Source organism: Lemur catta, chromosome 1, assembly GCF_020740605.2.
Source record: "Lemur catta isolate mLemCat1 chromosome 1, mLemCat1.pri, whole genome shotgun sequence".
In the NCBI taxonomy this organism is placed as follows: Eukaryota; Metazoa; Chordata; class Mammalia; order Primates; family Lemuridae; genus Lemur; species Lemur catta.
Window position 1 is genome coordinate 125,426,575 of NC_059128.1, and position 12,665 is coordinate 125,439,239.

Below are 12,665 nucleotides of genomic sequence, written 5' to 3' on the forward strand. Positions count from 1 at the left end.
GTCTAGCTTATGTAGAAATTTAAGAGCCGTTCAAAAATGAGTCATACCATATATATGTACATAAGTACACACACACCCCTCCACACACACAAAACTTCAATGGGTTTTCATATTATTCTCCATAATGTATTATTTGTATTCTTTTATAAAAATGAACATTTTATTTAAAATGGAATAAAAACAAAATATACATGACTGTAATATTATCATGGGATTCAGCAAAATTCAAGGTTCAAACTAATTAAACAAGATGAAGAGGGAGTATAATGTAGTGATAAAAGATACAATGAAAAGACTAGACGCATCATATTTCTTCATGAATTAAATAACAAAGTGGAAACTTCCAGAACCATAGGAATGTGATAAAATCATCTATCATGATAATATTTTTAATCCAACTCTTTCAGAATTTGACCTTTCAAGTACACAAAATATCAATGTTATAGAAAGATGGGAATGATACATGTTTTATTTAATAGGCATATCTGTATAACACTTTGTATTCTATAAACAATATGTATTAAACTTCTTATATCCATGAAGTATTTTTAAAAAATCAGCCAAAAATCCCAATTATGTTATTTATTAGCTTCATAGCCTTGGAAAAATTACTTAATCTTTCTGAATTTCCATTTCCTTCTCTGTAAAATAAAAACTGTCACACTTATTAACTGGCTGGTTGCAAAAGTTTAACGATTAATACAAGGGAAAGCCAAGCACAGGACCTGGCCCCTATGAGACAGTAAATAATAGTGTTTTTTCTTTTGGTAATTGTATTTCTTCCTGGTTTTCATCTTCCTCAACTTGAGTACTAAGTAATTTTTACTCCATCTTTATATCATAGCTGTCTGCTATTTGGAAAAACTTTAGCTGCCCCAGTCTGGGCTACCCAACATACTCTACCATCATTGCAGCATCAGAGTCAGGTGGTCTCACAGATGAAATGCTCTTACCCTTGGCTACCCTGTGCTATCCAACTGTAAGTCTAAAATAAGTCATCATAAAATATGAACAAACCAACCAGGAAAAAAAAGTCAAATTCTTGGCCACCAAGAAAACCTTAATAAATTCCAAAAAAGTAGAGAGACTTTATGGTCCACATTCTCTAACCATAATTGAATTGTAAACCACAAGTTTACAATAAGAAGAAAAAGAGAACCTAAAGGGGAAATAAATTCCTTACCATATGAATTTAAGTCACACTCTTCAAAATAGTTACTAGCCAAAGATATAATTAAAACTGATATTACAAATAAAAAAGAACAGTTGATATAAAAATATTTGGGCATAGATAAACTAATATACTATCGTAGAAAATAGCTTAAATGCTTCTATCACTAAAATGAAAAACTAACAATAAAGAAAGTAAGCAACTAATGAACTTTTAAAAAATTATGATAAAAGAAAGTCATAGAGAATGAAGAATGATGAAGACTAATCACACCTCTTTGACATTTATGTCCACATAATATATGTGTACAACAGTTCATAGCAGTTTTATTTGTAATAGCCAAAAACTGGAAACAATCAAAATATCTCACAAAATAGGTGAATGATTAAACCTATCTGTGGTACATCCATACCATGAAATACTACTGAGAAATAACAACAAAAGAATTATTGATAAACCCAACAACTTGGATGGATCTAAAGGACATTATGCTGAGTGAATAAAGCTAATCTTAAAAGGTCACATACTGTATTGCTCCATTTATATAACATTATTGAAGTAACAAAATTATATAGACGGAGAAAAAATCAGTAGTTTCCAGGAGTGAGGGAGGGTAGGAGGAAGGGGAAGGCGTGACTCTAAAGGATAGAACAAGAAAGATCTCTGGGGGTGTGGAACTGTTCGGTATCTTGATTGTGGTGGTGGTTACACTAATCTGCACATTGACAACATGGCATAGAGGTAGAAACACATTGTACCAATGTTGAGCTCCTAGTTTTGCTGTTGTACTACAGCTCTGTAAGCCATAACCATTATGGAAAACTGGGTCAAGTGTACATGGGACCTGTCTGTACTATCTTTGTAACTTCTTGCAAATCTATAATAATCTCAAAAGACAAAGTTTTCAAACAAATAAAAGATGAAATTTTAAAATAAAAAGTACAAATAAGATCTGTTTTTTAACAATACAAATAAAACAGATTAAAGCCCCAGTAAGTCTGACCAAGGAGAAAAAAGAGAGAAAATGAACATACACAATTAGGAAGAGGAAAAAAATATATAAACCCAACTACAGAAGAAATTAAAAGTAACAGACACGATATATATTATGCAATTCAATGGCAATACATTTGAAAATTTATGGTAAAGTGATCTGCATTGGGCCTTGCCTTTTTAGGCAAGGTCTCCCTGGATGTCCACATGGTTTTTGCTCACTGAATCTCCTCCAGGATGCACCATTCCCACGGGACACAGTGGAAGTCCTGGAGGTTTACAGGGGGAGGACAACTGTATCTATGATGGGCCTTTGTTATAGGTGCTTAAGACAGAGTAATTTACAAGAGCCCACCCATGCCTTCACATTGCACATAGATGCAAAAGCATCTGTGAGTAAGTTGGATCCAGCTGAATCCAGCAGTGTTTTAAAAAAAATACAGTATAGACAAATAAGATATGGATTTTTTAATTTTGGCTATGTCTTTATCTACGGCAGCCCTTAAATTATTGAACCTCCTATGTTGTATCGCTAAGGATGAGATTCCTGTCCCTGTTCCTATTGCACCCAGACCAAAAAGGGTGGCCAAGGTTATTGCTGTAAAGGGCTCTCTTTTTTTTTAGTCAACCCGGCACCTTCTGTGCCTTTCGCCCATGCATCATATACTATATTTTCTTGGTGGTAGATAACCTTAGGGAACACTAGCACCATGATGCAGACTTCCTCTGACTCATTAAAGACAGACAGGCTGAGGCATGGAGTCAGGCCTGTTTTAGAACAAACCCACCATCCATTGAGCGCCAGAATTACCCATTTTGTTCCTCTCATCCGGTTTACAGATGGGTGGATTTTGGCACAAAACTGTGCATGGCTAGGGGGCATCTTTCCTACGCAGGTTCCGTTCCTAGTGAATGCCTGAAGTGTTAGCCCCGGGCCCTTGTGCTCCCATGTGCAGGACCTAGGGGCCTCCTCTCTCGTACAGTTGAAGGGGGCATCTATTCCTACTGCTTCATAGAAAGGGGGTCTGATGTCACAGCATAACCAACAAGCTTCTGTAGCATTGGGATCGGAGCGGTTTAATGCCTCATATGCTGCTGTCAGCATTTTCCATAAGGGATCTCCTGACTCTTTTGTTCCGGGGGTTACTTGCGCTTCCACCTCTGCCACCGGGGTCCTTAAAAGTGTGAGTGGGGCGACAGTCAGGTGTGGGCTATTTTATTCTCCCCCTAGCACCCCCAAAATGTTAGAACCGGTTCCCCCGCAGCACTGGATTGGGCCCTACAGTGCCCGAGATGGGAGAAACCCTTAGTTTAAATTGTATTACAGTGCCCCGCCCCCGCCAGCAGTGGTCTGGTTGTCATGCGAGTCAGTCTGGTCTTCCGTGGATTCTCTGGATCTGCCGAGGCTCTCCACTGAACTTGTTGTTGCTCTTGCTCATCCTCGTTGGCAGGTCTCATGTGAAAGTGGTGTATCCAGGTCGCCACTCCATCAACCTTTAGGGCAGTGGGGGTGACAAGAATAATCTGAAAAGGTCCCTTCCACCTAGGCCCAGTGACTGCCTGAAGTGTTACAGGGCGAAGGGAAGGAGGGTCACCCAGTCCCTGCCAGTCTCTAGGACCAATTTAGTCAAAGTCTCCTTTAGGGTTCTGTTTATTCTTTTTACCTGCCCCGAGCTCTGGGGATTATATGCACAATGTAATTTCCAATCTGTCCCCAGAGCCTGGGCTAGCCCCTGACTAACTTGACTTGTGAAGGCTGGTCCATTGTCAGACCCTATGCTCTCCGGCAGCCTGTACCTGGGAACTATTTTTTTTAATATTTTTTTTGCCACTATTAAAGCAGTTTTTCCTTTAGTAGGAAAAGCCTCTACCCACCCTAAGAAGGTGTCTACCATGACCAGTAAGTATTTGTACCCATATTTCCCTGGTCTTACCTCTGTAAAATCTATTTCCTAAAATAACCCTGGTTGCCTCCCCTGTTCCCTGGTACCTGTATGGGTCCCCCTGGTCCTCCCTGGCTGCATAACCTGGCAGACATGGCAGTTTTTGACAATGTCCTCTGCCGTCTTCTCTTGTGATTTGAATCTGAGTCGTGCCATGGCCAGCAGCTGTAACATCTTCTTCTTGCCAAGATGCGTTGTCTGGTGCAAGTGTCCTAGTAGGTTGTTCCCCAAGGTCTCAGGGACTATCAGGCGATGTTCTCCGTCTTGGAACCAGCCGTCCTTGTTCGGTGTCGCCTGCAGTTTTTCTGTGGCCCACCTTATGTCCATGCTGGAAATAGTCCGGTTGGGGGGGCATCTTTCCCATCCCAGGGGGCGGCAAGCTCAGATGCAAAACATCGGTTAGTACCGGTCCCTCCGCAGCCCTTCTTGCCTCAGCGTCCGCGGCCCGGTTGCCCCTGGCCTCAAGGGAGTCCCCCTTCTGGTGCCCCAGGGTATGGACTACAGCCACTGCCTTGGGTAACAGGATGGTTTCTAGTGGTTGGAGTATCTATGGCTTGTGCTTAATCTCTTTGCCTTCAGCTGTTACGAAGCCCCTTTCTCTATAGAGGGCTCCGTGTATATGCACTGTCCCGAAGGCACAGTGGCTGTCAGTATACACCGTCAGCCTCTTCCCCTGGGCCCAGCGAAGGGCTTCTGTCAATGCGACCAATTCAGCCTTCTGGGCCGAGGTCCCCTGTGGAAGGCGCGTGGCCCAGATAAGCCTGCCTTGCTCATCTACTATGGCCGCCCCTGCATACCTGTGTCCGTCCCGGACGAAGCTGCTCCCATCCGTGAACCAGGTCAGGTCGCTGTTCACGAGGGGGCGGTCTTGCAGGTCACTCCGGGCCATCTGGGTCTCGGCCAGGATCTCAAGGCAGCTATGTTCAGGCGTTGCCAGCACTGGATCTGGCAGAAGCATGGCTGGGTTCAGTATGGCAGGAGTCCGGAACTCGATGCGAGGGGCCTCTAACAGAAGTCCCTGGTAGTGAGTCAGCCTTGTGTTCGTGATCCATCGTCCCGGCGGCTGCTTCAAGATCCCCTCTATGGCCTGAGGGGTGGTAATGTGCAAATGCTGACCCAGGGTGAGCTTGTCGGCGTCTTTGACCAGCAAAGTGGTAGCTGCGATGATTCGCAGGCACCTGCCATCCTGTTGCTACCGGGAATAGTTTTTCGGACAGGTATGCCACCGGCTGCCTCCAAGGTCCCAGCGTCTGCGTGAGCACTCCCTGTGTCTACCAGGAAACTGACTGGGCTCCCCTCCATATTTAAGGTTACCCTGGGCTCGGGGAGGGGGTCCAAACCCCGTCTTCCCTATTTACTATCTTCTTCTTGCCCCGCTAGTAAGACTCTCTTAGGCGATGCTCTCTTCCCTGGGCCCCTCCTTTTTCTTGAGACATTCTCTAGCCCAATGTCCGTGCTCCTTGCAGTGGCACTGATCCTTGCCTAGTCTTTCCCTCCGGGGTCGTTCTCAGCTGTTTGCCCCTAAACTGACCCCCTTCCATGGCTGCAAGTAGGATCTTGGCTATCTCTTTATTTGTCTTATGTGCCTCATCCACCTGGAACTTCCTATCTTCCTGTCTCATTCTTTCTAACTTCTCTTCCAGGGTCTCCCTGTTGTTATAGACTTTTTCCGCCACTTCCAGCAGGACTCTCAGAGTTTTCTCACTTAACCTCTCTATTTTCTGCACCTTTACGCCTAATGTCTGGGGCTGCCTGGTTAACAAAAGCCATCATTACTGCTGCCTTGCTCTCTTCTGCAGTAGGATCTATGGGAGCGTACTGTCTGAAAGCCTCCATAATCCTCTCTAGATAAGCCACCGGACTCTCCTCGGGCCCCTGCCGAACATCCCCTACCTTAGCCAAATTGGTCGGCTTCTGTGCCGCCGCCCGGAGACCGGCCATCAGAGTCTGGCGGTAGACCCGGAGACGCTCCCTACCTTCAGCCTCATTGTAGTCCCAGGGCGGCCGTTCAAGGGGAAAGGTCTGATCGATGACTCGAGGGTTGACAGTAGGCCTGCCGTCCTCTCCAGGGACTAACTTTCGTGCCTCTCCCTGGATTCGCTCCCTCTCCTCCGTGGTAAAAAGAACCTTAAGCAACTGTTGGCAGTCGTCCCATGTGGGCTGATGAGTGAAAAGGACAGAATCTAAAAGGTTAATTAGATCTCTTGGATTATCAGAAACATTTGCATTTTGAGATTTCCAATTATAAAGATCACTGGTGGAGAAGGGCCAGTATTGATACGCCTGCTCCCCATCCACTCCCGGGGGTCCCACGGCCCTCAAGGGAAGCGCTCTCACTGGTTCAAGATCTGGAGTTTGTCCAGTCCGTTGTCTAGTACCATACGCCGCGCCCCCGCCCCCCCCCCCCCCCCCGCCGTGTTGGAGGTCCTGTCCTCCCTTGGGCCGCGGGAGCCGCAGGAGCCGCCTGGGCCACTCTAGGATTATAAGGTGGGGGTGTATGCCACTCTAGGTCTATTAAATCTGGATATAGATTAGAGTCTGACAGCACAAGTGATCCCGTGGGCTGAGGGTCCTGCACCCCACTTTTTTTTACCTCTTTGGTAACTAGGGCTTTTGTCTTCTTCCTCGATGCTGACAGGAGGGGCTTTAGCCAAGGTGGCGGATCCTGGACCAAGTCCTGCCAGACTATAATATAGGGGGCTTGGTCCGGATGGCCGTGATGACCAAAGACTACCCCTTTTATTTTCTCAATAAGCTCAGCATCAAATGCCCCTCCCCGTGGCCATCCCATCCCAAAGGTCGGCCACTCCGCCTCACACAGGGTGATGAATTTCTTTTTCTTTACTTTTAGGGAAAGGCTGTGTGCCCTTTCCTTAACATCCTTAAAATGGCCCACAAAAATGGACAGGGGAGTCGATGGTGTCTGTCCCATGTCTGTGCAGCACTCCTACAAGGAAACAGACACCGTTAGTTGGTCTGATTTGGTGCCACCAGCTGATCTGGCGTCACCAGCGAGTTCCTGCTGCCCGCACTTGTTGCCCACTGGTTTTTCTGGTTCCTTGCACAAAATGGGCAGCAGGTCTTGGCCTTGCTCAAACCCTGTTTTAGTTTTATTTCTTTCCGCGGTGGGGCCTCAGAGGACGCCCTGTCCTCCTGAGTCATGTGAGGAGAAAAAGGGTTATTAATCAAAAGGTGGCAATGAAAACGTTCAAAAGACACCGAACGGCACAAAGCCACGAGAAAGGGGGGGGCAGTTCGCAGCCACACAAGGAGTCCCACCAAGAGCCAGTAGAGAAGTGTGAAGGCAGCCTTCTTTAGAGGTACCCAAGATTGAGGGGTCAAAACGTACAAGCCAATGCCAAGCAGTAGCGCCAACAGGGAAGGAAGCCCCCAAAGAACAATCTGTAACCAGGAGATTGTAAAACCAGAGATTGAGAGGGCCATAGAAAAAGAAGAAGCTGTTGGGCTGCTCCACTCAGCAGCACCTCGGCTCAGCAGACTCACCCACGAATTTCATTCACCATTAGTTGCACTTACAGACACTCCACACAGTAAACATTAATTCCAATCATATGCCTGACCTAAGAGTCCGGACTCGTTTCTTGGTTTTTCTCTCAAAAATTGGCCAATATCACTCAAAAGAAATCCACAAAAGCACAAACAGACAATACTAGAGCGGTCCTGTGTTAACCATCTAAAACTCAGACAAATAGAACCAGAATTTCCTCTGAGCGGCGCCGGACTTACCCGCCCCTGGGCGCCTCCCGCTCGTTGGAAAACGAAAGACAAACAAAGGAACGACATAAATCAACAGAAATTTTAGCCAGCTATTCTGTTTGGATTCCACTTCAAATGGATCCACTTGGTTTCGCTTTCCCAAATAGAGTTTCCGCCGAGTGGCCCCAGACTTACCCCGCCTCAGGCGCCTCCCACTTTTTGGAAAAACAAAAAAGAAATGGAAACCTACCGGGGGCGAAGGACGTCTCCCTTTACTCCCGACCGGCGACCCACCAGTGCATCGGCCTAAGCCTTCTGCCGGTCACTTCCCAGGGCCCAGTTACCTACACCGTACAGATTCTCAGAGCTCCAACTCCTCCTCGGATCTGGATTCTGTTCCGGGGGTTTTGGAATCCCAGATGAGCCCCCAAAATGTTAGAGCCGGTTCCCCTCGGCCCCAGGAACAGAAAGACAGAGTCACTGAGGCTGCAAAAAGGCAAAGGAGTTTTATTGACTAGCTCGAGCTAGGGTCCAAGCCCCGAGCACCAACGCAGTGGTCTCTTTCCATGGGCAGGGACCCCGTGCAGCGGGGGCACATGTCTTTTATACTTTTTAGCAGGTTACATGCACGGGGCATGCCATCCCCCCTCCCTCCCTTAATTCATTTGCTCCTTCAAAAGTGGCTGATTGTCTTGGCTCTTGATTGGTTAGTTTTTAAGCCGCAAGACTGGCTTTTGATTGGTTGGTTTTCAAGCTGCGGGACAGGTTTCTGATTATGCCTTGCTCTTCTTATCTGGTTTATTGGTTGGAGGCCCCGGGGCTCTCCAGCCCTTTATCAGGAAGTAACTTGCGGTTATCTCCCCAGGGCCTTGTTTTTTTTTTTTTTTCTTAACTTTAGTGAAGCCTGTCATGGCTCCACTTAAGCTAAGCCAGCAAGCCGTATTTACAGAAGCAAATAACATCAGTTAGAATCAAAGAGAGCACACTTTTTTTAAAAAAAAAAAAACAATTCCCGTTCTTCAAAGGAAACTCTGAAATTTTATTAAAGGACATAAAACCAGAACTGAATAAAGGGAAAGATATGTCATGTTTCTGGATGGGGAGACTTTTTTAAATGTCGCTTTTATAAATTAATATATAAATTTAATGCAGCTCCTGTCAGAATTCCAGAGGACTTTATTTTGTAACTGGGTAATATGATTGCCAAACTAGTAGTCATTAAAAAAAAATTAGTGAGGGAAAACATGATTTATAAATATGCTGTAAATCACAATGGTAATGATTCCAGTACAGGACTGCATTGGTAGAATGAAATAGAATCTAGAAACAGATTCAGCTACTTATTCTTTGACTGAAGAAGCAGCAGCCGGGATCCACCCAGCACCTGGGCCTCCTCATTGTCAACTAACTTTTCTTCTGCACCATCCAGACACATGTGCGGGGTTATAACCTCAACTGCCCCCAAATCTCTCCTACAAGTATCTCTGACACTGCTCTTTCCAGCCCACCGCTTCGGTTTCTCCATGCCAGAATATTCGCCCCCATTAAGCACACCCGTCCTTTCTTTGTGCTGTTTTTCCTCCTCTGTCAACAATCACTGACCTTATTTCTCTCTATATCCACTGGATTCCATAACACGTCATTTTATTAATAATGTTTGTCCCTTGTATTTCCTTCTAGATAACTTGTGCATCTATTTCCAATTTCACTCCCTTTGGAGGATCTCTGCTCTGGTTAAATTAAACTTTTCACCCACTAAACATGCCCAGAAAAAAAAATACACTACTTTTGACCCCAAATTTCAAAGAATCACTTTGAACTGCTTGTCAATTCTGCTATGTGCCCCTAATAAACGTTCTTTCCTACTCGCCTAATCATTTCCCCACTGCTCTTCCCTCAAACCCTCTCCACTGTTTATCTTAGTGCTGATCTTGCTTTTTACGTGCACAACGCAGAAGCAATCAGAAGAGAGCTCTCACATACTCCTGCCCCAAACCCACATGCCTGTCCCTGTCTGCTCACAGAGGGTCTTGCTGGGACGCAGCGGTTGCAATGCTATCCCTAATCACCTACTCATGACCTTTGTCCCTACCAGCTTCCCTTCTCACAACTGTTATTTCCTCACTCTCTAGCGGATCACTCGATCACTCCCATTGACAACCAAACATCCTGCAACCAACATCTCCGTCCTATCTCCTCCTAGGCCCGCTTACCCTTCCGGCTGTGACTCCATTCTACCAAGGTGTCTGTCCTCTCTGCCTCCACTTCCTCCTTTCCCAAGCTCTCTTTAACCCACTCCCATCAGGCTGTCACTCCCCACACCTTCAAAATCTGTCAAGCTCACCAATGAACTTCATATGACCAAATCCAAGTGTGAATTCTCTGTTCCTGTGTGTCTCCACTCTCGGCAGCAGGGGTCATGTCTAAAAGCACTTTCCACCCGAGGACAGCTTGGGCTCTGGAGCCAGGACTGCTGCTCTTGAACCAGCTGTGAGCACGTGGGCAAGTTACTGACCTCCCTGGGCCAAGGTTTGCTCATTTGTAAAAGGAGGACGATAATTCTTTTCTAATACCATGTTATAGGGTCTGGGAAGGATTCTATGATTTAATATGTGTAAAGCACTTTGAAATTGCCTGGCATACCAAGAGCATTCAATAAATGTTGGCTATTGTTAGTATTGACTGTTCCCTTCTTCTTGAAACCTTTCCTTAGACTGATTTCCATATGCTCCTAATTTTTCTGGCAGCTCCTCCTCCTAGTGTCTAAATAGCAAAAGGTCCTAGGATTTATTACTTAGCACCTTCTCATTCAGTATCTGTCTATTTATAGATATATTTTCTCCCTCAGTGATCTCCCATGTGTCTATGATCACCTCATATGTGCCTATGGCTTTAAATTTCATCTATGTGCTAATGGTTCTCAAACATATATATATTTCCAGATCTCTCCTCTCCCCTGAGCCCCAGACTCTTATACCCAAATGTCTATTCAAAATTTCCACTTGGATATCCAACAGGCAACTCAAATTTAATAAGTCCAAAATAATTTTCCACCCCAAATCTGTTTCTCCCTCTGTATTTCCCATCTTATAAGGGACCACCACTCCCCAGTTGCTAATGCTGAACACCCAGGAATCATCCTTTGATTCCTCTCTTTTCTCCTCTAATTGATTAGCACATCCTACTGTGCCTCCTTGCAGAATAGATCTTGGAACTGATCGCTGCTCACCACTTCCATCACCACCCTCAGTCCAACCCACCATCATCCCTTCGTTAGACTTTGCAACACATTACAGGTCTCTCTGCTTCCACACTTGCTTCCAAGTATTAGTTAAGTGCATTTTTGAAACAAGTACCAGATCATATTACTTCTATGGAGAAGTTGGCTCATTATCTTCCCAATAACCACCCAATATGTCTTCCGTAATTAAAGAACTTTTATGCCATTGAGGACAGAAGTGTGCCTAACCTAGACTGTATTTTTTAGCTTTATTTAGAGTTAGGTGTGACCAGGTGATTACGTTCTAGCCAGTGAAACAGATGGGAACAGAAGTATTATGTAAATCTTTAGAAAGTTGCCCTGAAAGGGAGCCAACCCAGTAGGGAGAATGCTCTCTGTTCTCCGTTCCTGCTGCTGGGAATATGGAGACGCTAAATAGACCTCTACAATCCTGCAGCCCATTTGAACCAGGGAGTAGTCTTGAGGACGGAAGCCTAAAGAGAGAAACAATCAATGGAGAGACACGTCCAGCAGCCTTGAATGACCATTTCTGGACTTCTCTTATATAAGAAAATAACCCCTTGCATGTTTAAACAGCCACCACTTTGAATTTTCTGTTATATACATGTGAACCTAACCCTAAACAATACAACTGCTCTATTTTTTAAATCAAGCATATCACCTCAAGTATTGTTTGTGGTGAGAACTTTTTGAAAATTGATACATAATATTTGTACATATCCATGGGATACATGCAATACTTTGATACATGCATAGAATGTGTGATGATCAAGTTGGGGTATTTAGGGTGTCCATCACCTTGAACATTTGTCATTTCTTTGTGCTGGGAACATTTCAAATCTCCTAGCTATTTTGAAATATACAACCTATTGTTGTTAACTATGGTCATCTACTCAGCTATGGAACATTAGAACTTATTTCTTCCATTTAACTGCATGTTTGTACCCATTAACCACCTCTCTTCATTGTCCTCCCCACACACATACCCTTTCCAGCCTCCAATAATTACCTTTCTACTCTCCGCCTCCATGAGATGACGTTTTTAGCTCCCACATATGAGCGAGAACATGCAGTATTTGTCTGTGTCTGGCCTATTTCACCTAACACAATTACCTCCACTTGCATCCACGTTGCTGCAAACGATAGTTCATTCTTTTTTCATGGCCAAATAATATTCCATGCTGTGTACACACCACATTTTCTTTATCCATTCATCCATTGATGGACACTTAGGTTGATTCCGTGCCTTTGCTATTGTGAACAGTGCTGCAAGAAACATGCCCCCTTGCCACACTTCCTTCCTTTCCTTTGGATAAATACCCAGCAGTGGAATCGGGGGATCCTATGGCAGTTCTACCTTTAGATTTTTGAGAAATCTGTTTTCCATAATGGCTATACTAATTTACATTCCCATAAACGGTGTAAAACAGTTCTCTTTTCTCCACCTACTCATCAGCATTCGTTATTTTTTAATAGCCATTCTGAGGAGGAGGGTGTCTTACTGTGGTTTGATTTGCATTTCCCTGATGATTAGCGATGGTGAGCATTTTTTCATATGACTGTTGGCCACTTGTGTTAGTCCATTTTGCTCTGCTATAAA